Source organism: Lissotriton vulgaris, chromosome 9, assembly GCF_964263255.1.
Source record: "Lissotriton vulgaris chromosome 9, aLisVul1.2, whole genome shotgun sequence".
Taxonomy (NCBI): Eukaryota; Metazoa; Chordata; class Amphibia; order Caudata; family Salamandridae; genus Lissotriton; species Lissotriton vulgaris.
In genome coordinates this window covers 250,391,820-250,415,177 of record NC_141697.1, presented here as the reverse complement: position 1 = coordinate 250,415,177, position 23,358 = coordinate 250,391,820, and the positions used below count along the sequence as shown (strand labels likewise).

The following is a 23,358-nucleotide window of genomic DNA, read 5'->3' as shown; positions in this document are numbered from 1 at the left end:
TGTTGGTCTCGCTGCTTTTGTGGGTTGAGTGCACCCTGTGTGGAGCAGGTAAACCCTCTTTGTTTTACAGTAGATTTGAATACATTTGACGGTCCACCTAGCTATACCATACCTTGCTAAAAGGAGACAAGAACTGATCCGATTTATGGAATAACAAGATCCAGTGAATGTAATACATAAGATCTCTTTTGACATCTAATGAGTGCAGTGGTCTTTCTGTGACCGTATCTTGTAGGAAAAGACTGAGCTCTACGGTTTAGTTAAGGTGGAAGTGTCACAATACCTTAGGGAGGAACGTAGGATCTGGTGTAAGAACAAAACTGTCATGTGAACCTGAATAAAGGGTTCTGTTAGGATGAATGCCTGCAGTTCGCTACTGCATCTAAGTGAGTTAATGGCCACTGAAAAGCCAACTTTCAGGAGAGAAAATGAAGGGTGCATGAGTGTAGAGGTTCAAAAGATAGTGCCTTGGGAGGACAGTATTGAGATTCCAGAGGAGGCTTTCTTGGGGCGGGGGTGGGGGGGTATAACTGTCTTGAGACTCTTCATGAATGCTGTAATCTCTGGACTTCTATAAAGGGATGAATGTTGTAGGTAGGCTGTTACCTCAGTGTGAACTGGTGTAGGAGTAGGTAAGGCCTGCTCTGCAAAAGGTAGGTGATAATATCATGCACAGTAGGTTTTGAAGGGTTCAGATTCTTGGAAATACAGTGGTGAACAAACCTCTTCTATTTCACAGCTTAACCGGCCCGTGCTTTGGGCTGTTGAGCTTCCATTAATGGGTAAGTCCGGGGTACTGTACTTATAAGACCTCAGGTGCCAGATCACAAGGTTAAGCTGTCCAGATATCTAGCCTGAACTTACTCTACTTGAGCAAATCTGGCCTCAGTGGAAGTATCTCAATAGGCTGACTGGCATCCCTAGTAGAGTGGAGCATAAGGTTTGACTGGTCAAGGCTGGAGCTATCAGAATAAACATCACTGCTATTTTTCGGAACGTCCGAGACAGCTGAGGTGAGTGTGTGTTGCCTGAAGTACATGGCAGTCATGTTGTTTGTCTATATAAAGACCGCTTTGTCTTAAATAACTAGTAATAAGAGCTTTGAGAGCTACGTACATGGCTAGCAGGTCCCTTTAGCTGATTTAGTGACCCTATTGTTGTGAGGCTCAGATTCCCTGGACAGATGTTGAAATGCATGCCCCATCCTGTCCAGGTCTGCAAAAGGCCTGCTTTGCAAGAAGTTGTTGCTGTGCCACCACAGCAGACAGTGGTGCACCGTGGCCTGTACCAGCTCTAAATCTTCCTAGTTGCCCTCCACTTGGGACCATTGAACAGTTAGGCTCTCTTGTAGGGGTCGCTTTTGGAGCCTTGTTTGTGGTACAATGGTGATACATGAGATCATCATCTCTAGAAGGCGTATTAAAGAGGCTGAAAGGCTGTGACTCTCTGCAGTCAAGGGGAAAGCTTACCCCAACCTTGCAATCAACACAGACCCCAGTAAGGGTTGAATCTGCAGAGGATGTATGTGGGGCTGGGAGGTATGTATGAACCAGAGACACTGCCCCTGTGTGTGGGCTAAACACTGCATCCTGCTGCCACTCTTGATCAGCCAATCGTTGAGGCAGGGAAAGACTTGAATGTTTTCCATTCGCAAATGTGCAGCCACCACTACTAGGCACTTTGTAAAACCCTGTGGTGCTGCATTGACCACAAAAGGAAGTATTTTGAACAGGTAGTGTTGTCCACTTATCACAAATCAAAGGTACTTTTGATAAGCAAGGTGGATGAATATGTGGAAATAGGCGTCTTTGAGATGAGTAGGTACTATGTACTCACCCTGTTAAGAGAGGGGTGACATCCTGCGAGCGGTCATGCATGAATGATCTGATGAGATGTAGCAAATGAGAGGCCTGTCCTTTTTGTGGATTAGAAATTTGAAAAAGTAGATGTCGCTCCCTTATTGTTGCAGAGGCACTCTCTCGAGGATGCCCTTTTGCAGGAGGGCATACACTTATTCCTGAATGAGGGAGAGGTTCTTCGCTGAGAACATGTGTATGGAGTGGGAGGTTGGGAGGGGCTGTGTTGTGCTCCAGGCAATAGCTGTGTTGGATCACTGCTAGAACCTACAGATCAGATTTGGTTTGCTCCCAGCCAGATAATTATCCTACCCCGAACAGGTGGCAAGTGATTGGTGGAGGCATGGCAATTCACAGTCTCTAGATTAAAAAACATTTCCTTGAAGCCACCTTTGCCTTTACCCATACTGTTGTCCCTGTAGGAGGCTATTTTGTACTGTTCGCCCCTCTTGCTGGTGGAAGGACTGCTGGTGCCTCTGCTAGGAGTGCGGCTGCACAGGTGAGGTCGTCTTTGTCCTGGGTTGCTCTTTCCGTAAGGACCACCTGTATGAGGTGGTTTGCTGAGTCCCAATAGACTTCACTGCCTCTGTATGTTTTCCAGCATCTCATCAACCTGTGGGTAGAAAAGGTGCTCCCTGTCAAACAGACGTTTGAGGAGCTTCTTCTGGACCTTGGTCTTGACCTGGAGATTTGAAGCGAGGTGTGACATCTAAGGATAACGCTCCCATTTATCCTAACCAACGCACACAAAGCACTCTACGAACTTGGACCCGAATGCCTCAACACACGACTTTCCTTCTACACCCCCTCCCGCCAGTTACGCTCTTCCAACCAAGCCCTGGCTGCTGTTCCTCGCATCAACAAAACCACCATGGGAGGAAGATCCTTCTCCTACCTAGCGGCCAAAACCTGGAACTCACTTCCCATTCACCTTCGCCTCACTCAGAACCACCTAGCATTCAGAAAGCAACTTAAAACCTGGATATTCGGCATGTAATCCCCCCTTCTTCAAGCGCCTTGAGACCCTCTGGGTATGTAGCGCGCTATATAAATTATTGAATTGAATTTATCCCCCAAAGGCCATTACCATACCATCTAATGCACAGCGACTGCTACCACTAGAGATGACCTTGCCCTCTCACATGATTTCCTATCCATGCTCCTGTGGGAGATACTTAAGAAGTTACTGCATCTTATCCCACTGCACTCTTTCGTACATTACCAGGAATGCAACAAAATTGCCTATTTGCGAATGTGTTACCACATTGACTGTCACATTTTTGCCAGCTCCTTCTATCTTTTTTCTCTCCTGGTCTTCAGAAGGAGCATCGCCAGTGGCCTGAGCAGAGGCATACTTGCGGGCGGTGTTGACTGCCAAAGAGTTAGGAGAAACCTACCCATTGGTGTACACCAATTCACTTGAGATAGGTTTTCAACTTCATTCACCCTTCAGGGTAGGGGGCACTATCCTCGCTTTGACAGGCTCCTTGAGGTTGTTAGGAGCAGATCTTAGCATGCCATTCTACATGGGTAAGAATTGAATTGTCTCCACAAGGAAGTCATCCTTCAACCTGGGTGGCATTCATGTCCATTTTATGAAAGGCTACAGAACTTTGAATGACCTTATGAAAGGCTGTGGTGTTATATGGGGTGAGGCTCCCTCTGGATAGTGATCTACATCTGGGTCACCTGGGGGATCTATATAAATCTATATTATAAGCATGCCAGATCGTAAGGGTCAGATGGACCATATGGTTTGCCTGGCTATAAACATCAAATAGGGAAACCCTCTGGCGACTGCTCGAGCCAGTGGCGGTGGAGGTAGCAGTGAGGTCTGTGAGATAGGACAGGTGTCTCTGTCCTTTTGCTACTTTATTGCCAAATCTGGGGAGGGAGGCATGGAGGATGGTCCCCCTGAAAGGCCAGTCTCGAGCTTTGACAGAGTATCCAGAGGTGACACTGGAGGCAATGTTGCTGAGATTTTGTCCATTAGTGTGGATGAATAGACACTTCTGTCTGGTATCAAGTTCCTGTTGAAGTTTCTCAAGGATTGAAGCTTCAACGTCCTCTACTCAGATAGCATAGACCGAGGCGTCAACGAGGGCTTCAGAATAGACAGAGGCGTCAAAGAGGGCTTTGGTTTCAACAGGGTCTTGTGCTCAGGCATAGCTGGTGCATTTGATGCTGGCTTTGGGCCGTTTGAGCCTTTGGTGTTGACTTCGTATGGGACCAATCGTGTTCAGTGCCCCTGAGGTGGCTTGGGCTCGATGGCCTTGACACCCTTGGGTGATTGTTCGTGCTCTATAAATCGATGTTTAATTTCATTTCTTGTCTTTTTTTTTTGCATCTGTGATGGGTGCTTGATACCAAACTCCCATGGGAGCAGTGCTCTCCCTGGGCATGGGATTATTTTTAGGGTCCTGACTTGGTGGTATGGGCCTGATGCCATACTCCAGACCTGAGGCATGTTCTTGGTGCAATCGAGGCATGATGCACATCGGCAGTCAGACACAAATTACACACCTTGTGGTGGTTGCCCATGACGCCCAGGGTCACCAGACACCAACATATTTGGGGCTGTAGAAGGTGTTCATGCATCTGAGAAACGAAAGGATTGGATCTTGCTTGGATCCAAAACGATGGTATTGGAGACATGACAAACTTGGACCCCACTCTGTTTTTTCGCCCACCACTGAATTCAGATATGCACAATCTAAAATGGAGGTGGTGCCCAATCACAATGTTCATTAAAAGGAGGAGTACCACCACATGTGACTCAAGAGCCTTCTTTGAAGAAAAATAACTTGCAAACATCCACCACCACCGCCACCGCCACCGCCACCGCCGCCGCCGCCGCCGCCACCGCCGCCGCCGCCGCCGCCGCCGCCGCCGCCACCGCCACCGCCACCGCCACCACCGCCGCCGCCGCCGCCGCCGCCGCCACCGCCACCACCACCACCACCACCACGTTGGTGTAGGGGAACGTTGCTGTGGTGGTGGAGGAGGAGGCGGGGAGGGGTTATTACCTACATTGTTCCTCTTCAAAGGAATATGGTAAAGAGTGTCCTTTGACTCAGGTTTGCGTTTCTGAGGTGATTTAGTAAGAACACGTCCTGTATCTTGATTTATATCAAGTTCTTTTTGTTTTGGGTCCGATTTCGGTGTTGGGGCGTCAGTAATCGGATGCTGCAGATTAGGACAAACAATTTTAGGTTTCGGCACCGAGAATTTCGGTGTTGGGGTAGAATAACTTTTTGGCACGGAAGGTTTTGGTGCCGAAGGAGGCTTTGTTTATGGTGTTAATGATTTCGGCTCAAAAGCAGTATTTCGCTTTGAGCCGAAAGGTTTTGGCTCGGTGCCTGACTTTGGCAGACTCAATCCCGAGCCGGAAGACTTAGTAGCGTGTTTCGGTGCCTAGCGGGAGGGCGGGGCGTCAGAAACATCTTGGTGGCGAGGGTGGGACTGAAGCCTTTTGTTTCGGCTGAGTTGGAGTTTGGGTCAAGGGGCGTTCGGTACTCACAGGACGTTGACCTTGAGGCAAGTCTTCTTCCATCTCAGAGTCTGATTCTGGAATGGAGGCAAGTTCTTCTTGTTCTTCCTCGGCCCCTTGTGCGTCAAATTTGTGCTTGGAACCTTCTCCGAAGATGTCCGGGGTGTATTCGACCTTTTGACTGCATTTCGTGACGTCGAGCCTGACAATTATGGAGCGTTTTCTTCGATTGGAACAATCTGCATGTGTCACAGTCCTGTTCGTTGTGTTCCATAGACAAGCACAAGTTGCACACTTCGTGCGAGTTGGTGTGAGGATACTTTGCGTGGCACTGAGGGCAGAATTTGAAAGGAGTCCGTTCCATCGACTGCGAAGTAAACTGATACAGTTTGGCTGGACCGCTTTCCCGAAGATCTTTGATCAAAATAGATACGATACGTGGAGAAGTGGGATACGCATTAGAAACAATGCCAACACAGGTAGAGTGGATTGCGCACCAAGGGGAACCCGAAGAAACTGTTTCGGAGCGCAGCAATACACGTCTGAACCCGATGGCGGAAAAAACTATTTTACAGTGGAGTCTCTGCCCATGTGCACGATCCCCGAAAGAAGGAGTGACCGGAAAGACTTCTTCGAAGAAAAACAACTTGCAAACCAACAGACCCAACACTAGATGGCAGGAGTATGCAAAGCATGTGATCTCTACAGTTCACATGCCTCAAACCCATCTTTACAAATGTAAATATGGTTTTGCGTCAAAAGGCATGGGTGGTTGCATGTGAATGCCCATGTACCACCCATGTAATGCCTTCTCGGCGCAAAGCAACACAAAGCAGTGCTTAACGCTACTTTGCGCTACTTAGAGAGTGCTTTCCAGCGCAAAACAAGTTTTGCGCTGTAAAGAAAATCGAAACCAAAAAGATTTGCACTGGTTAGTGTCTATTTTGTGGCGCAAAACTAGCGCTGGAGTGTTTGAAAATCTCCCCCTAGATGTTCTGCACACCCTAGCCCAAAGGTGCAGTTCCGTAGTCTGTTCGAGACCTTGTGGCCTGTGCAAAGTTCAGTGGGCTTTTGAGTAGAAACATGCCAGAAGTGGACATTATTATAACATTAGCTTTTTCAGCACTGCTTCAAGCCCAAAGTCCTTAATAATTGCACCACAGTAGGGTTGGTTCCTTAGTAAAATCTTATAGCTACCTATATTCCATGTGTATTTTAAAAAGTCTTGCCTCCCACAGCCTGGTTTCCTCTTCATCGTTTATGCAGTGTCATGCCTTCTACACTTGATGTCTACTCAGGTACATCTTCTTTTCCCTGTTGTGATCAGGACAAAAAGAAAGAGGTATAGAGGGCCACAAAATCAATAGAAGGCGAGCAGAAGTGGAGGCAGAAAGTGTCTCCAAGTCAGAGAAAAGTTACACAAGAGTCTTTGCTACTGGAGGCAGGAAGAGGGGTGTGTATATCCTCTCTTTTGACCCACACGGTTCTCTTTATTGTCAAAGACCCGGTGAACAGACATGCATTCTCTTTCCACCAGTAGGCAGGGATAGCATTTGTCACTTGGGTTGCAGCCCGAGATAAGGAGAAAGTAGTCCAGGATTGGTCAAAACCCTCATGGACAAGAATGTTTTGGGTCTCCTGCACTGTGCTGTGTCAGGAGGAATAAGAAGCAACGAGGGGTGGAGAAGTTTCCTGCACCCCGTCCTCAGTACAACAGGAGGAAGAGGGGATTTAAGTTACCCTACGCTGGTCTCCTGCATTGCACCTACACTGTGACGAGGATTTTTGGTCTCCTGCAGTTCAGCTGGATGCAGGCCGTGGGTTGTTGGGGTGATAACTGCATATTCCTTCTTGGTCTGTTGTAGCAGAATGTCCTCTGACTGCATCCTGAAGTTTCCCTGGATTACTGCGTCAGTTCACTTCTGAAAGACTGGGCACCCATTTCATGAGTTTATCGATGTTTGTGGACCCCTGCTGCCCCTTCCCCACTACAAATTTTTAAAAAAGTACAAACCAGTATATTGCTACCAAAATAAGTGGACAATTCAACATTTTCACAAACAGTGCTGCGTTCATTTGAAAAGTAAGCAGAGTAGAATGATAGACTCTCACCTTCAGCCTTCAAACCTCATCCCCATAGACTCACCATACCTGTTTGTGTTTTTTTGGAATAACTTTACTAAGAGTTAGTTAACAAAGAGCTGGTAGACTTAAAAGACTGAGTTATTTCAGTTCCAGCTGTTCTGAATACATCACAGGAGTGACTGGCATACGTTCACTGGAGGAGAGAAACATTTGTAGTCATTACCGGAAACTGCTCAGATATGCATCTTTCAATGATGGATAAAGAAACCCTGAGGAAGTGTCAATGGCAGAGAAAGTACAAGTCATAAAGGTTTGGAAACTACACCAAAAAGCTATTACATATATTCACTGCCCCTACCCAAAACTGTAAACTACAAATTGCAGGACCATTCCTGAACGCAAGCTTTACTCCTCCCACCACCATCTTGAATGTTGCAGTATCCCGAAGGATCCTTTGATCTCATTGGTTAATCTCAGTGTGCTTGTTGTCAAGGCCAATACGTAAACCGTGTGCTGGTAGCGATCATCAGCGGGATTATACATTTCTTTTGGATGAGGAGTCCCCTTCTTGGGAGGCATCCATACTTTCTTCAAAGATTTAAGCTAGAACATATTTAGCTTGTTGTGCTCTCAGTAACTTCCACCTCCCCAGGAGGTGCATTCTACTATTTCATTATGTGACACTGAACTTCCTGTATGTTAGTTCTGCATAAAGGCGTGGTCTGTATACATCTAAAGAATCAGAAATGGGGTTATACATTCTACACACAATATTTATTTATAGAAAATAGCACCTTAGTCAGACCTAACATGAACTGTTATTTAAATATGAATTAATGAAACTATGGGAAGCCTCCTAACAAGGGGCACTGATGCTAATGGCGATGAGTCCCTTTACCCTGACCAGGGAGGTCTTGAGAATTGTTTGTTCGCCCCTTCATCTCGGGGCCACCCTAATGAATATCTTTTACCCTGTTCCATCCTTAAGTGCGTCATAGTCTGTGTTTTAAAGAAATGAATACTTGCATCCCAAATAATATCAAAAGTGCTGCATTTCTGGCCCTTGGTGATTTCTGAGAGACGTGAATTGAGGAGCAAATCCAAGAAACCTAGATGTACTACAAGTTGGCACTTGCATTTAGGTGACGGAAAATGCAAATAAAGATCTGAGTCAGCAGATGTTGAGGGTATTGTTTTGAAGGACACAGAGCAGTGTTCCCCAGTCTAAATGATGACAGGGCCATCCCGAACAACAGCCCATACAAACCTCACCAACACAAGTCCTTAGCTGCAGTTTTCTTTCTATTGTGTATGAGGATATTTCTGGCAGTTCAGTATTCCCTAGGCTGCTTGTGGCACATTGGTTTGTTTATGATTGCGCACAGAATGAAGTATCCACTTAGCCAGGACTGCCAAAGGGTCAGTGTCCTCTATTGCAGCAGCTCGTCCAGCTTATATCACCAGCACCTGAAATGCAGAAACAGACAGTGAAAAGTTCGCCCATTTGGAGCACAAGTAACCCAGATGCACATTTAAATATCTAAACCATTACCAAGTGACCCCATTTGTACCTAGGCATATATTTTCTCTTTGATTGTCTAGAACACTTTAACAATAATAAGTGTGTACAAAGGCTGATTCAATGTCCCCAAAACATAATTAATTCAGCAACACAGATACTTGTATTACTTTAAATCTTAGTAGGGTAAAATAAATTATAATTCCATGAAGACTGCCAACAACAGATGTAGTATATCTGCAGAAAGAACTACCTCTAAATTAAAGAGGAATTTCAAATTATCATGCTAAACAATTGAGCTGATGTTCACATTTTACTTAATCTTTGGAGTAATCCCGGCCTATCCAGTTTTGCATTTTGATGACGTTGTAGAAAACAATTATTTAGTGTTTGACAATTCCATCTGGTTGCGCATGACACAGTGGTATGTTATTTCTATGTCGTGTAGCATTTCCAAGACATTTGGTACACAGAGGAGGCTGGGAAGTGCTCCTATGTGCTTTGGTTCCCAGTGCGCCCTATGGGCATACTTCAAGAATGGTCATCATATGGGCCTCCCTCAATCGGAGTCATGTCTGCTTCCACTTAGCGCCCTGTCTTTAGAAGGATGATGACCCTTTCCAGGACAAAATGAATGGATATTAGAATACATCGGGAGCTACTGCTTAAGTTAATGATCCGAAAATAGCTGTTAAATGTGAATTGATGTGCTTTGTGGTTGGCAGCTGGATTTTACTGTCACGTTCGCAGCGACGCAGAACCATCTTAGGTTGGACTTCTGAACTCTGCTGTCTGGCGCATTGCTCCCCTCCTAAGCTAGCAGCAAACTGCTTTTCACACCAATTAAGCAGAACACTTCCAGAAACACATACACCCATGACTAACACTGTATGATGCAGGTGGTATGACGTCGCTCTAGTTCTTTTAGCCTCTCCTCCCCCCACATCGAGACAGCTCAACAAAAGATTTCAGCAGACTGAACTACGGAAACGCTCTCTGCGCCGGAATCAACAAGTCTCTGCTCCGCAAACTCCAGACCATACAGAACACCGCAGCCAGACTCGTCCTTGGCATTCTTCGACAGGAACACATCACCCAACACCTGCAAAACGTCCACTGACGCCCCGTCAGAAAGAGATTAACTTTCAAGATACTCGCCCACACCTACAAATGCCTCCACAACACCGGACCACAATATCTCAACAATAGAATACCCCTCCACATACCCAAGAGAAACCTTCGATCCGCCGACCTCGCCCTCATCGAATCCCTGCGCATCTGCAGAGCAAGAACTGGTGGAAGAACCTTCTTCTACATCGCTGGCCGAAACCTGGAACGAGCTCCCGATCAACATCAGACGTACCGCCAGCCTGCACATCTTCAGGAAGACCCTCAAGACCTGGCTCTTCGACTAACCGGAGCTGCTCCCCCGTGCCTTGAGACCCTCATGGGTGAGTAGCGCGCTTTAAAAATCCCTGGTTGATTTTAAATTCCCACAGCGAGGAATTAGACCGAACTAATTTTCTGGGAGTGCCAGACAGGATCTGGTAAATTTATTTTATAGAGCTATATGACCCACTAGTGCCCTGACATCTATACGTAGTAATCCAAGAGCAGAAGATAATTAATTTTTTACTTAGATCCAACTTTTGAGATGTGTTTCCTACTTGTTTTTGTAGCTTACACAGACTTAACATTAGATTTAGCTGAGGGAATCTCAATTTATAAATGAAAAAAAATTTATTTTGGCTTTCTTCCACCTACGACATCCTCAACTTCAATGCAAGTCCAAGGGGAAATTTAACTTCCCACCCTCAGTGTTGGTTCTAAATCTTCTATGTTACAAAATGTTGGCATATACCAGAGAACATACCAGATTTGATTGGAACATTGTCCAATCAAATCACCTGTCACCTCTACACGTCACACGGAAGGATGAAAAATATAAATCATACGTTTTTTGAGGTGTTCTTCTTTTTCACATGAAAGACATGCTGGGAAGCCCTCTACAGCCATCATTCAAATATGTTACCAGAAATAGAAAGGCCCTTGATTAAATCGGGCTGGTAACAGGCAGGATAACCCGTCACACATAGGAAAGGGTTGACGTCTACTGGAAGATTATTTAGAGATGTTAAATTAGCAGGAAGCAGAGTACATACCCAAGAAATAAAAAAAATACCTTCACACAGGCCACTAACAAATTTCTATTAAAATTAAACTATTTCACACGTGGGCCCTCCTAATGGAAGAAGAACACAGGAGGTAAGTTAGCAGTGTGCAGAGAATCCTCCAACAGACAGTAACTTAATCCACCCAGCAGTAATTTATGTTGGCAGTGAATACATTTCATTCTACTGGTATTCACAGCAGATAAGGCAGATAAAAAAATACTGATGTGTAGATTATCTCCATATTCCCTCCCCACATTAGTCTCATTTTTAATAAAGAGTTTCATTTAAATTTTTCATACAAAACACAGAGAGAACGATGAATCAGGCATAATTAGCAGACACCTATAAATACTGGGTAATAAAAACAAAAGTTAGGGCTGCCAGGTCAGCGCTCTAGTTGCCCCTACCCCCCTATAAATGTGTGTAGGTCAGCGACCGCGCAGCGGACGCGTGCAGCGGGCGCGCCGGAAGCGAGCCGAAGTCGAGCCAAAGTCAAGCCCGTCTGCGCCCGTCCGAGGCCGATCGGGGCCCGGGGCCACAAAACCTGGCCGTTCAGGACCTTCACGTATACATTATGGAAGACAGGTATTGCTAGACCTATGCCCTTCGATCAGGGCACCCTGTTGGCATACTATGGAAGCGACATCTCTTAGAAACTGCCACATATGCCCCTTTAAAAACTCTAGGGAACCTACTAATGACTCAGACAAAGGGAGGATACTAGGAGGACTGCTCAATTGCAGATCACTAAGCAAGCATAGTAATCAGATCCGCGACCTCCTTGAAGATGAAGAAATAGATGTACTCTTCTTAACAGAAACATGGCTAGGGGAATATTCCGATCCTGAAATTATAGAAGCCATGCCGTCCGGCTTCTCTCTCTCTAGATTAGACAGGATTAAGGGGAGGGGTGGAGGGATTGCAATTGCGATTAAAGCTCCGCTGGAATGCTCCCTATCTGCCCTACAGATTAACAACTGTGAGGCAGGTCATTTTATCATTTTATTATCAAGCTTCGACCTCAACACTCTATATCAAGGATTCTTGTCTATAGACCCCCAGGCAGGCTATATGACTTTACTACTAGCCTAGTGGAAGTGGCTGCTCACTTAGCTATAAGGAAGAACAGAATTCTGATATTAGGAGACATGAACATCCATCTTGAAGACCCTTTAGCTAAAGAGGCAAATGACATCAGGCAAGAGCTACAGGCCTTACAACTGGACCTAAAAAATAGCTCCCCGACCCATAGACATGGACATCTCTTAGACCCTGTCTTTGGAAACTGGAATGGAGTGAGAGTACAGGCACCCTTACCGGTACCGTGGTCAGACCACTTCTTAATTCCTTTTTATATGACCATACCAAAACACGAGACTAACAAAGAAAATAATAACTGCTACCTACGTCGTAAATGGAAAAACTTTGAGCAAGACACTTTCAACAAGATACTACAGTTAGGGGGTCAGCCAGGAGGAACGGACTGCGAAAGCGCGAACAGCAAGCTAGAAGAGCGCATTTTAAACGCCTTACACACTACTGTCCCGCTATGCATTACCAAGAGAGTTAATACTAGAAAGAAATCCGCCCCATGGTTCACACCCGAACTACAAGCCGCGAAATCCATTTGTAAAAAATTAGAATGGTCCTGGCGCTTGAACTTCTGTCCTTTAATGAAAAATACCTATAAGACAGCACAAAGGGAATACCACACTAAACTACGAACTACCAAGGCCATGCACTATAAATCCTGTATTGGGGAAGCTGAAAACTCCTCTAAGGAGCTTTTCAAACTTTTTAAGGAGATTTCAGTGGTAACTAACGACAACACCTTTCAAAATGACTCAGTAGATGTATGTAATAAAATAGCTAACTACTTCTCAGGAAAGATAAGAGCTATATATACCACTTTTTCTGGTAACACGACATCAGGACGCGATTTTGTAGAAAGAGCAGGCGTAAGCTCTGTGGAGGTATGTCTACAAGGCTTCACGGTACCCCCTCCAGAGACTTTGAAATCCATATGTAAAAGCATCAAATCTGGCTCCCCTCGGGACCCAGCTCCACCCAGGGTGCTGGGAGAGAGCCTCATGGTGCTGGAGCCGTATTTTACGCATGTGCTCCAGGTCTCCTTTGCCTCCGCCAAACTTCCGGAGGATTGGAAAAAAGCAATTGTTCTCCCTACCAAGAAGAAACCGAATGTTAGCCACGAAACTCTTGAAAACCTTAGACCAGAGGTCTTCAAACTTTTTGATGCCGAGACCCCCTTGTAAAACCTTTTTAGGCGTAAGGACCCCCTTCCGACAGAAGATTCTAGAAACTAGTACTCCTCATCATAAACAACTATCAACAACCATAAATGTGCCTGTTAGACCTCATCACATCCATCCATCCATCATTCATTCACCCACACTTCCACACATCCATCCATCCTTCATCCATCCACCCTTTCATCCTTCCATCCATACACCCATCTTTTACCTATCCACCCGTCCATCCACCCACCCACCTTTTCACACATCCATCCATCATTCATCCATGCAACCTTTTATCCATCCATACATCCATCATCCATCCACCCTTTCATCCTTCCATCCATTCTTCATCCATCCACCCTTTCATTATTCCATCCATATATCCATCCACCCTTTCATCCATACATCCAACCTTCATCCACCCACCCTTTCATCCATCCGTCCACCCAGCCATCATTCATCTCCCACCTTTTCACACATCCATCCATCCATCCATCATTCATCCATGCAACCTTTTATCCATCCATTCATCCATCCATCATCCATCCACCTTTTCATCCATCCATCTTTTACCTATCCACCCGTCCATCCATCCACCCATCATTCTTCCACCCACCTTTTCACACATCCATCCATCATTCATCCATGCAACCTTTTATCCATCCATCCATACATCCATCCTTCATCCATCCAACCTTTCATTAATCCATCCACCCTTTCATTATTCCATCCATATATCCATCCACCCTTTCATCTATACATTCATCATTCATCCACCCACCCTTTCATCCATCCATCCACCCACCCATCCATCATTCATCCCCCACCTTTTCACACATCCATCCATGCATCCATCATTCATCCATGCAACCTTTTATTCATCCATACATCCATCCTTCATCCATCCATCCACACTTTCATCCTTCCATCCATCCTTCATCCATCCACCCTTACATCCATCCATTCACCCATCACTCATCCACCCACCTTTTCACAAATCCATCCATCCATCATTCATCCATGCAACCTTTTATCCATCCATACATCCATCCCTCATCCATCTACCCTTTCATCCTTCCATCCACCCTTTCATCCATCCATCCTCCATCCACCCACCTTTTCACACATCAAATCATCCTTCGTCCATCCATCCACCCTTTCATCTTTACATCCATCCACTCATCATTCATCCACCCACCTTTTCACACATCCGTCCACCCTTTCATCCTGCCATCCGTCCATCCATACAGCCATCCACCCTTTCATCCATCCATCCATACATCCTTCATCCGTCCACGCTTTCATCCATCCATCCACACATCATTCATTCACCCACCTTGTCTGTGCCTCTCTCATGGGGGGGTCAGTATCTCTCTGCTACGTCTTCCTCTCTCATGGGAGGGCATCTCTGTGCCTTCCTGCTTGGGGGGGTGGGGTAGGGGGAGGTGGCAGCAGGCTGTGAAATCATCTCACCATGAAGAAAAGAACAGGCTCTCAGCCACATTTCTCCTGCACAGGCGCCAGGTATGAGGGCTCGTGGGACTTGAACCAATGATATGATTATAATGTCCTTCTGCTGTTTACTGTGTATTTGTAAAGCGCTCTGATACCTACGGGTTAAACTAGCGCTATATAAAACGTTAAAAGTAAAAAATAAACCCACAGCTAAATCCATTGAACTGAAAGGGCTACAGCCTCCTCCCCCACCCCCTTTCCCCCCCACCCCCAGCTCGTGTATGTCAGCCTGGCTGAAACAGCTTGGACACACACAAAGGCGCACCAGAGTACTATCACAGGTCTTTAAAAGACCTTTACTTGTTAACGAGGCTTTGATGTTTTTCACACCTCGGTGTGAATTAGGCGGCCTCCGCCTTGAGCACCCTCGATCAGCCCGACTCCAGGAACTGCACTCTGGCAGAATCTGCGACCCCCTTCCCAGGACTCCACGACCCCCCTGGGGGTCGCGCCCCACAGATTGAAGACCTCTGCCTTAGACCAATCTCCCTGCTACCTTATCTAGCTAAAGTGGCAGAGACAGTGGCTAACAGTCAGCTTATGTCTCATCTGGAAAATAACAACCTCCTTCATGTCTCTCAGTCTGGCTTCCGAACAGGCTACTCTACGGAGACTGCCCTCCTGAAGGCGACTGAGACTCTGCGTCAAGGGGCAGATGCCGGACATACCATGGTTCTGATCATGCTGAATCTAAGCGCTGCGTTTGACACTGTAGCACATTCCACCTTGCTACAGTGTCTAAACAAAGCAGGCGTTACTGAATCTGCGCTGGGCTGGTTGAAAGCGTTTCTTATAGATCGCAGCTTTCAGGTCCAGCGGGGCTCTTTTACGTCGGATAGCATAGCCCTTGAACAGGGGGTGCCTCAGGGCTCCGCCTTGAGCCCCACCTTGTTCGACTTATACATGGCCCCTCTAGCGGATGTGGTGCTATCATACGGTGTAGATTTAGTTTCTTACGCCGACGACACCCAACTGCTAATTTCCCTGTCCCAAGCCCCAACCATCGCAGCCGCTAACTGTAAGGCCTGCATGCAGGACCTAGCAGGATGGATGAACCTACACTGCCTGAAACTGAATGGCTCCAAGACGGAGGTACTGGTAATTGGAGGGAAGGACTCAAGCTGGACGGTGGACTGGTGGCCTACGTGCCTTGGTCCGACGCCTACCCCCTGTAAAGAGGCAAAGAATCTGGGTTGATCCCAAATTATCCTATGATGGCCACATTCATAGACTAGTGGGAAAATGCTTTGGGGTTCTAAAAACTCTCAATCGCACCCTGGATCTACTCCCCTTGGAGGCTAGACGAACCATGACCCAAGCCTTGGTAACATCCCGTATAGATTATGGAAATGTGCTACTCCTAGGAACCACCGAAAAAAACCTGAGGCGTCTGCAGGTACTCCAAAATACAGCAGCACGCTTGGTCCTAAAACTCCCCAAACGAGCAGCATCTAAATCCACTCTAGATGCCCTACACTGGCTGCCTATTAAGAAAAGGATCCTGTTTAAAGCACTCTTAATATGCCACAGGATTGTATGGCACAAGGCTCCACAGTATCTGCAAGACATTGTCCATACTTATGAGCCAAATAGAGCACTTCGCTCTAAGGGAACAGGCCTCCTCAGAATTCCCCGTGTAAAAAAAGCTAAAATGGGAGGCCGCTCTTTCAGAGTGCTAGCAGCAACTAAATGGAACCAACTCCCTGTTAGCCTCAGGCTAGTAGAAACAGAAGCTAAGTTTAGAAAACTTCTAAAAACTCACCTATTTAACCTATAGTTTAGAGTCCTCCTGTCTCGGTTTTTCTCTCTTTCTCCACAGCGCGGGGACACGCCGAGATGGCGTCACCATGCGCTTTATAAACCTACTTTATTATTATAGAAAGTAAATCCCAAAGATATATGGTAAAATAATCAAGTCTGACCCGTAGTTTAGTAGGGCCCCTTCTCCAGAGAGACTATTGGAGTTCGAAGGGCTCCTGCCAAGACATCCATACGTTACAATGTTTGAGAGAGCAGTCCTTTGTTTCGTAGATGTTTCTCGAGGAGAAGCCCCCTTACATTAGCCGCATTGTCTTGTACTTTAGGTGTTCCGATGTAAGGTACCAGTGCATTACCAGTTACACACCTCTTCCCTGTGTCGCACGCTTCTACATCATTAGGTAAGTCCTGTGAAAAATGCTCCCACTCCTCCACGGATATTACCTTACCCAACTCTCTACCTCATCTCTTCTAGCACCTCTGTGGCTGTTGACATTTCCTTCTACTTAAAACAGAATATAGATCTGATATTCGTCGCTTGATTTTCTTGTACTTCTCCATGAACTTTTCAAGTGGAGTGAGTGGTCGGGCCGCCGCTTTTCACGGTTTGAAGTACCCAGTGACTTAATTGCAATATCGTGGCATGTCTTTTCAGCAATTTTCTCCAAGTTGTGTTCTTCAAATGACTTAAACATGTCCAGCAGTGGGCAGTAATTGCCCTCCCTTAATCTATCAAAGTGGCCTCTTTGCTTGGAAGCAATAGGGTCTGAAACGGATGAGAGTGTATGGTGATGGAAAGTTAGCAGCCCTTCGCTGAGTGCCAGCCAATCTCATATCTCTAAAGCAGCTCTAGTAATGTGAAAGAGATATACGATTTTGGGACTTAGGGGACTTGGGACCTTCCTCAGCCAGGCAGAGCACAATTCGCAGGTGGGATGTTTGATAGTATATCATCAGATCTCGGCAAGCCAAACCCACAGCTGCCTTTGGGGCCATGAATATCCTTTTGCAAATCCATGTCTGGTGTCCCGCCCAAAAAAACCTAAAAATGAGCCCATGCAACTCCTTGATTTCTGCAATGGGGATATGTGTTGATATGGAATGAAACAAATATAGCAAGTGCAGAAAGGCTTTTCAACTTCATCACATTAATGTTCACAATCCACAATATGAAGTATGTTTGCCATTAAATTAAGCTAACCACTGACCACTCCACTACTGTTTCCGTAAGCCTCATTCCAGTGAATTGATTGAGTCTCTGGCCCACCAGAATGGGGAGGTGGCCCAAATCCCCTGCTCTCACTCCCTGAGTGCCCAGATATTAAGATCCTCAGATTTCCCCCCCATTAACCCAGGAGATAGAGATACTATGAGACCTCTCTAGTAAATACAAAACTGCTGGGATAGGACTTATGAGTTGGCTGGCAAGATGCCAACTGCTGAAATTCGACCTCATCCTGAGCCCTACTACTCGAGCTGGCTGCTGATGGGGCTTTTGTGAGCTGCTCCCTGTGGATATCTGGCGATGGAGCTGGCGGGGACCTTTGAAGTTGGAGAGGGCCGCCATCTCGGGCATTAGAATAGACAGGCTGCGGACGTCGCAGAGACCTGATGCTACGGTTGGAGCCATGTGTATTGGAGCAGGGCTGCTTCCTCGCTCATTTCTCCTCTTGCTTGTTTTTGTGGCCAGATGAGGGCAACCTGCAAGGCTGATGGTGCACAGTTGAAAGGAGCATAGGGGCCGCAGCAACAGAGATGGATAGGGGCCGGGAGGGGAGGGGGGGTGGGGCTGCACTGAAATATGCCTCGACCAGGCGGAAGAGAGTGGTTCCTGCTGGTCTTTTATTAGGAGAGGCAGTGAAGAGTCAGGGAACTTGGGGCTGTGGATGGCGCATTGGGCTCCCTCCTTCACCCCTCCCCCGCTTAGTGGGCCATCTGGATTTCTAGGGGTGGAAAAATTTGCCAGTTCTTCCCAGGCAAAAGAGGCTGAACCAGACAGCCTGTCAGAACTCCACCAGACTGACTGCCTCAGTGTCAGCTTAAATGATCCTTAAGGCCATTCAAGATACTCAACAAACTCTTGAGGTTAAGATCGGAGGTACTGTGTAGAGGTCTTCTGTATCAAGATCTTTGCAACCTGGCAGATCATACCAAAGAGGCAGATGATCATATTTCCTCTTTAGAGGACAGGCTAAAACCATTCTTGCGGACTCCAAAAGTCTCAAGGATCTCATAACCGACCTGGACCAACGAGTGGAAGATGCGGAGGCCAGGTTCCAAAGAAATTATATCCGCTTGGTGGGTCATTGCAAAAATCCCTTCTCCCTGGATGGGCAGCCACTATGGGGTTGTGTGATGTATGGCGGTCAAAACACCTATTTGCATATGGCTGGGTCCAAACTGGGGTGGCATGGAGAGCAAATAAAACAATTGACACTACTACACTGAATGGATTGTTAGGTACTAATTGCGAAGAGTTGTGAAGCAGTTAAATCAATCTGAATATCCGTAGCTCAAAGGATAAGGCAACAGCCATCCACCGTTTACCAGATGGTGTAGAAAACTATACCATTTAGACAAAAACAAGAATTATATACTGAGCTTATTTCACCAAAAATTAGAGTCCTTAAAAAATCAGTCGAAAGGATCTTCTTTTATTTTGTGAAACTTCTCCAAAAGAACAGTCCTAGCCTCAAACACTTGTTTCGTCCTTATGTGGTGTAAGCCACAGACTTCCTGAGGGCTAATTAAAGTAGAGTCTTCTCAGTTGACAAGCATAATAAACTTCCAAGTGTTTGTCAATATTCTGTGCCGAGAGAACAATTGTGTAAAACTCTCCAAATAGTCTTCTATGTACGAATAATCACCAATAAACCAGAAACAACGGCACAGCACGGTACAAACATATTCCAAAGTGGCGTCTGCCCAACAGGAGCTATCCAACACTTACCCTACTGTCAAGTCAAGTTAAAATTTGTATAGCGCACTACCCACCCAGAGGGTCTCAAGGCGCTTGACAGAGGGGGGAACGTTATTTATCAAATATCTAAGTTTTGAGTTGTTTTCTGAAGGATAGGTGGTTCTGTGTAAGGCGGAGGTGGGTGGGGAGAGAATTCCAAGTTTTGGCCGCTAAGTAGGAGAAAGATCTTCCTCCCATGGTGGATCTTTGGATGCATGGAATCGCGGCGAGGGCTTGATTGGACGATCGTAGTTGGCGGGTGGGGGTGTAGAAGGTCAGGCGCGTGTTGAGGTATTTGGGTCCTAGGTCGTAGAGTGCTTTGTGTGCGTGGGTGAGGAGACGGAACGTTATTCTCTTGTTGATGGGGAGCCAGTGGAGGTCTCTCAGGTGACCGGATATGTGGTTGTGGCGGGGTATGTCTAGGATGAATCGGGCGGATGCGTTCTGAATTTGTTGACGTTTTTTCTGTAATTTGGCTGTGGTTCCGGCGTAGAGGGTGTTTCCGTAGTCTAGTCGGTTTGTGACAAGTGCAAGGGTGACCGTCTTTCTTGTTTCCGTAGGGATCCAGCGGAAGATCTTTTTAAGCATACGTAGGATATTGAAGCATGATGATGAGACGGCGTTGACTTGTCTGGTCATCGAGAGGGAGGAGTCAAGAATGAATCCTAGGTTGCGAGCATGGTCCGTTGGTTTGGGTGCGGTGCCCAGGGCCGGTGGCCACCATGAGTCGTCCCAGGAAGAGGGGGATGATCCTAGGATGAGGACTTCCGTCTTGTCTGAATTTAGTTTCAAACGGTTGTTCTTCATCCACTCGGCTACGTCTTTCATCCCTTCGTGTAGGTTGGTTTTGGCGGTGTTTGGGTCTTTGATGAGGGAGAGGATCAGCTGTGTGTCAGCGTAGGAGATGATGTTGAGGTTGTGTTGGCGTGCGATGGCTGTGAGGGGGCTATGTAGACGTTGAAGAGGGTGGGGATGAGCGAGGATCCTTGAGGTATGCCGCAGATGACTTCAGTGGCCTCTGATCTAAAGGGGGGAGGCGGACTCTCTGGGTTCTTCCGGTGAGGAACGAGATGATCCAGTCCAATGCTTTTCCTTGTATCCAGACGTTGCTAAGGCGTTTTATGAGGGTGCTGTGACAGACCGTGTCGAACGCTGCGGAGAGGTCCAGTAGGATGAGGGCAACTGTTTCTCTGTTGTCAAGAAGTGTTCGAATGCCGTCTGTGGCTGCGATGAGGGCGGTTTCGGTGCTGTGTTTGGCTCAGAAGCCGGACTGTGATGGGTCGAGGAGCCGTTGGACTCGAGGAAGGCGGCGAGCTGATTGTTGACGGTCTTCTCTATTACCTTGGCAGGGAAAGGGAGGAGCGAGATGGGGCGATAATTCCTAAGTTGAGTCGAGTCTGCTGTGGGTTTCTTCAGTAGAGCACTGAGTTCTGCATGTTTCCAGCTTTCTGGGAAGATGGCTGTGTTGAGGGTGCAGTTGATGATATCCCGGAGATGGGGTGCGATGATGGAGTCGGCTTTGTTGAAGATGTGGTGAGGGCATGGGTCGGTTGGTGATCCGGAGTGAGTGGAGTTCATCAAGCGGATGGTGTCTTCGGTGCCGATTGGGTCCCAGGCGTCAAGGGTGGTGGTGGTGGTGGGTTTCAGTTCGGAGGTGGTGAGGGGGGTGGACTGTTCGCCAAAGCTGTTATGTATGTCAGCGATTTTGCTGTGGAAGAACGAGGCTAGAGAGTCGCAGAGGTCTTGAGAGGGGGTGATGTCATTGGTGCCGGTGCTGGGGTTGGTAAACTCTTTGACGATGTTGAAGAGCTCATAGCTGTTGTGGGCGTTGTTGTCGAGTCGATCTTTGAATGCTGATTTCTTGGTGGATCGGATTAGCTGATGGTGTTTGCGGGTGGCGTTCTTGAGGGCGGTCATGTTGTTTGTGGTTGGGTTTTTTCGCCAGGCTTTCTTGAGGGTGCGGCACGTCTTTTTGGATTTCTTAAGTTCGTCATTGAACCAGGGGGCTTTTTTGATACCTGGTTTGTTGTGATTGCTTTTCAAGGGTGCTAATTCGTTAGCGCAATGTGTGATCCATTGTGTGAGGTTGATGGCTGCTTCATTTGGTCCAGGGATTTGGCGGGAGGGTTTTGAAAAAGCGATGTGTTGAGCTGGTCGGTGGTAATTTTGTTCCAGGTTCTGTGGGGGATTTGTTGTGGGTGTTGGTGGGTCGTGGTCTTTCTGTAATTGAAGTGGACGCAGCAGTGGTCCGTCCAATGGAGTTCTGTGGCGTGATTGAAGAAGATGTGCTTGCTGGAGGAGAAGATTGGGTCGAGCGTGTGACCGGCGTAGTGGGTGGGGGTGTTTACCAGTTGTTTAGTCCGAGATTAGCGAGGTTGTCCAGAAGGGTGGTGGTGTTTCTGTCGATGTTCTTTTCCAGGTGGAAGTTGAGGTCCCCTAGGAGAATGTAGTCCTCGGAGGGGAGGGCGTGTGAGCTGATAAAGTCGGTGATGTCTTCGCTGAATTGTGTGCGGGTCCTGGTGGTCTGTAGATGAGGGTGCCTCTGAGTGTGGTCTTAGGGTCGGTGTGAATCTGGAAGTGAAGGTGTTCAGCGGTTGTGAGGTTGTCATCGGAACTGGTCGTGATGCGGATGGTGTTCTTATGGACCATGGCTATGCCTCCTCCTGTTTGGTTGATGCGATCTTTTCGAATGATCTTGTAACCGTTCGGGATGGCTATGGCGATGTCAGGCAACGTCCGGCCTATTGGTGTCTAGTAGGTTCCATAATTCAGTGCCGTGTTTGTGGACAGATCGGGTGTTGAGCAGGATGCACTTCAGATGGTTAGGGTCGGAATTCTGTTTGGCGTTTGTGGATTTAGTGTGGGTCCTGATACAGTCGAACTTGCAGGAGTGGCAGATGAAGGGTCCATGAGTGTGTCCTGGGGTGGCTTGGTAGCAGTTTGGGAGACGGCCTGAGTTGAGAGCAGAGAGGGTTGCGGCATCGTACGTTATGCGGGTAGAGTGAAATTTGCGGGGACCAGGGGGCCTGGCGCTGGGCGCGGTCCGGGCGCGGACGGGCGTGGACGGGCTTACCTTTGGCGCACCTTCGGCGCGTCCTCTGCGCGTCCTCTGCGCGTGAACGCTGCGCGTAAGCTGCTCTGACATAAGTGGATAGTGGGGGGGCGGAGCGAGGGAGGAGGAGGCGGGAGCGGGGTGGAGAGACGGGCTGGGAGTCAAACATACAACAAAATGGCAGCAGAAACAAAAGCGAAACCAGGCGAGATTGGGGCACAGTCTGGGAAGTCGCAATGATATGGGCAGAGGCACCGGCACAATCAGGCACAAATTATTAAACAAGCAGTGCAATCTAGCGCTACGATACGAATCTGGCACAAGTAAATATGCAGGCAATGCGATATAGCGCTACGATACAAATCTTGCACAAGTAAATATGCAGGCAATGTGAGCAATGCACAGAATACTTAGATTTAGCAGTGAGCAGTCTAGCGCTACACTATCCAACACTTATCCTACTGTTGCACTCACTGGAGTAGGAATAGTAATTTTTACCCCTACGCTATCCAACACTTACCTTAAATGCAATGTAATGGTACGCATTGTTATGGTATAATGCGATGTAATGGAATGCGTTGTAAAAACATGCGTTGTAATGGATGTTGCGATGTAAAAACTGTGTTGTAAAGGCATGCGTTGTAAATGGTTGCGTTGTATCATCATACATTCTGTGTAACGTATGGAAAAGAAGG

At 47.1% G+C, this 23,358-nt stretch overlaps 1 protein-coding gene across 2 annotated transcripts in view; it reads right to left on the bottom strand.

Annotated features, from left to right (window-relative positions):
- Positions 1 to 7,283: 7,283 nt before the first annotated feature.
- The window catches only part of ZNF410 (zinc finger protein 410), a 273,798-nt gene continuing 257,723 nt past the window's right edge, over positions 7,284 to 23,358 (bottom strand). Inside the window, exon 13 of one of the 2 annotated variants that reach the window (XM_086937465.1) lies at positions 7,284 to 8,898. The gene's annotated coding sequence lies outside the window, so the exon portion shown is untranslated. The remainder of the gene's footprint in view (positions 8,899 to 23,358) is intronic. The other variant, XM_086937466.1, reaches the window with a different exon arrangement.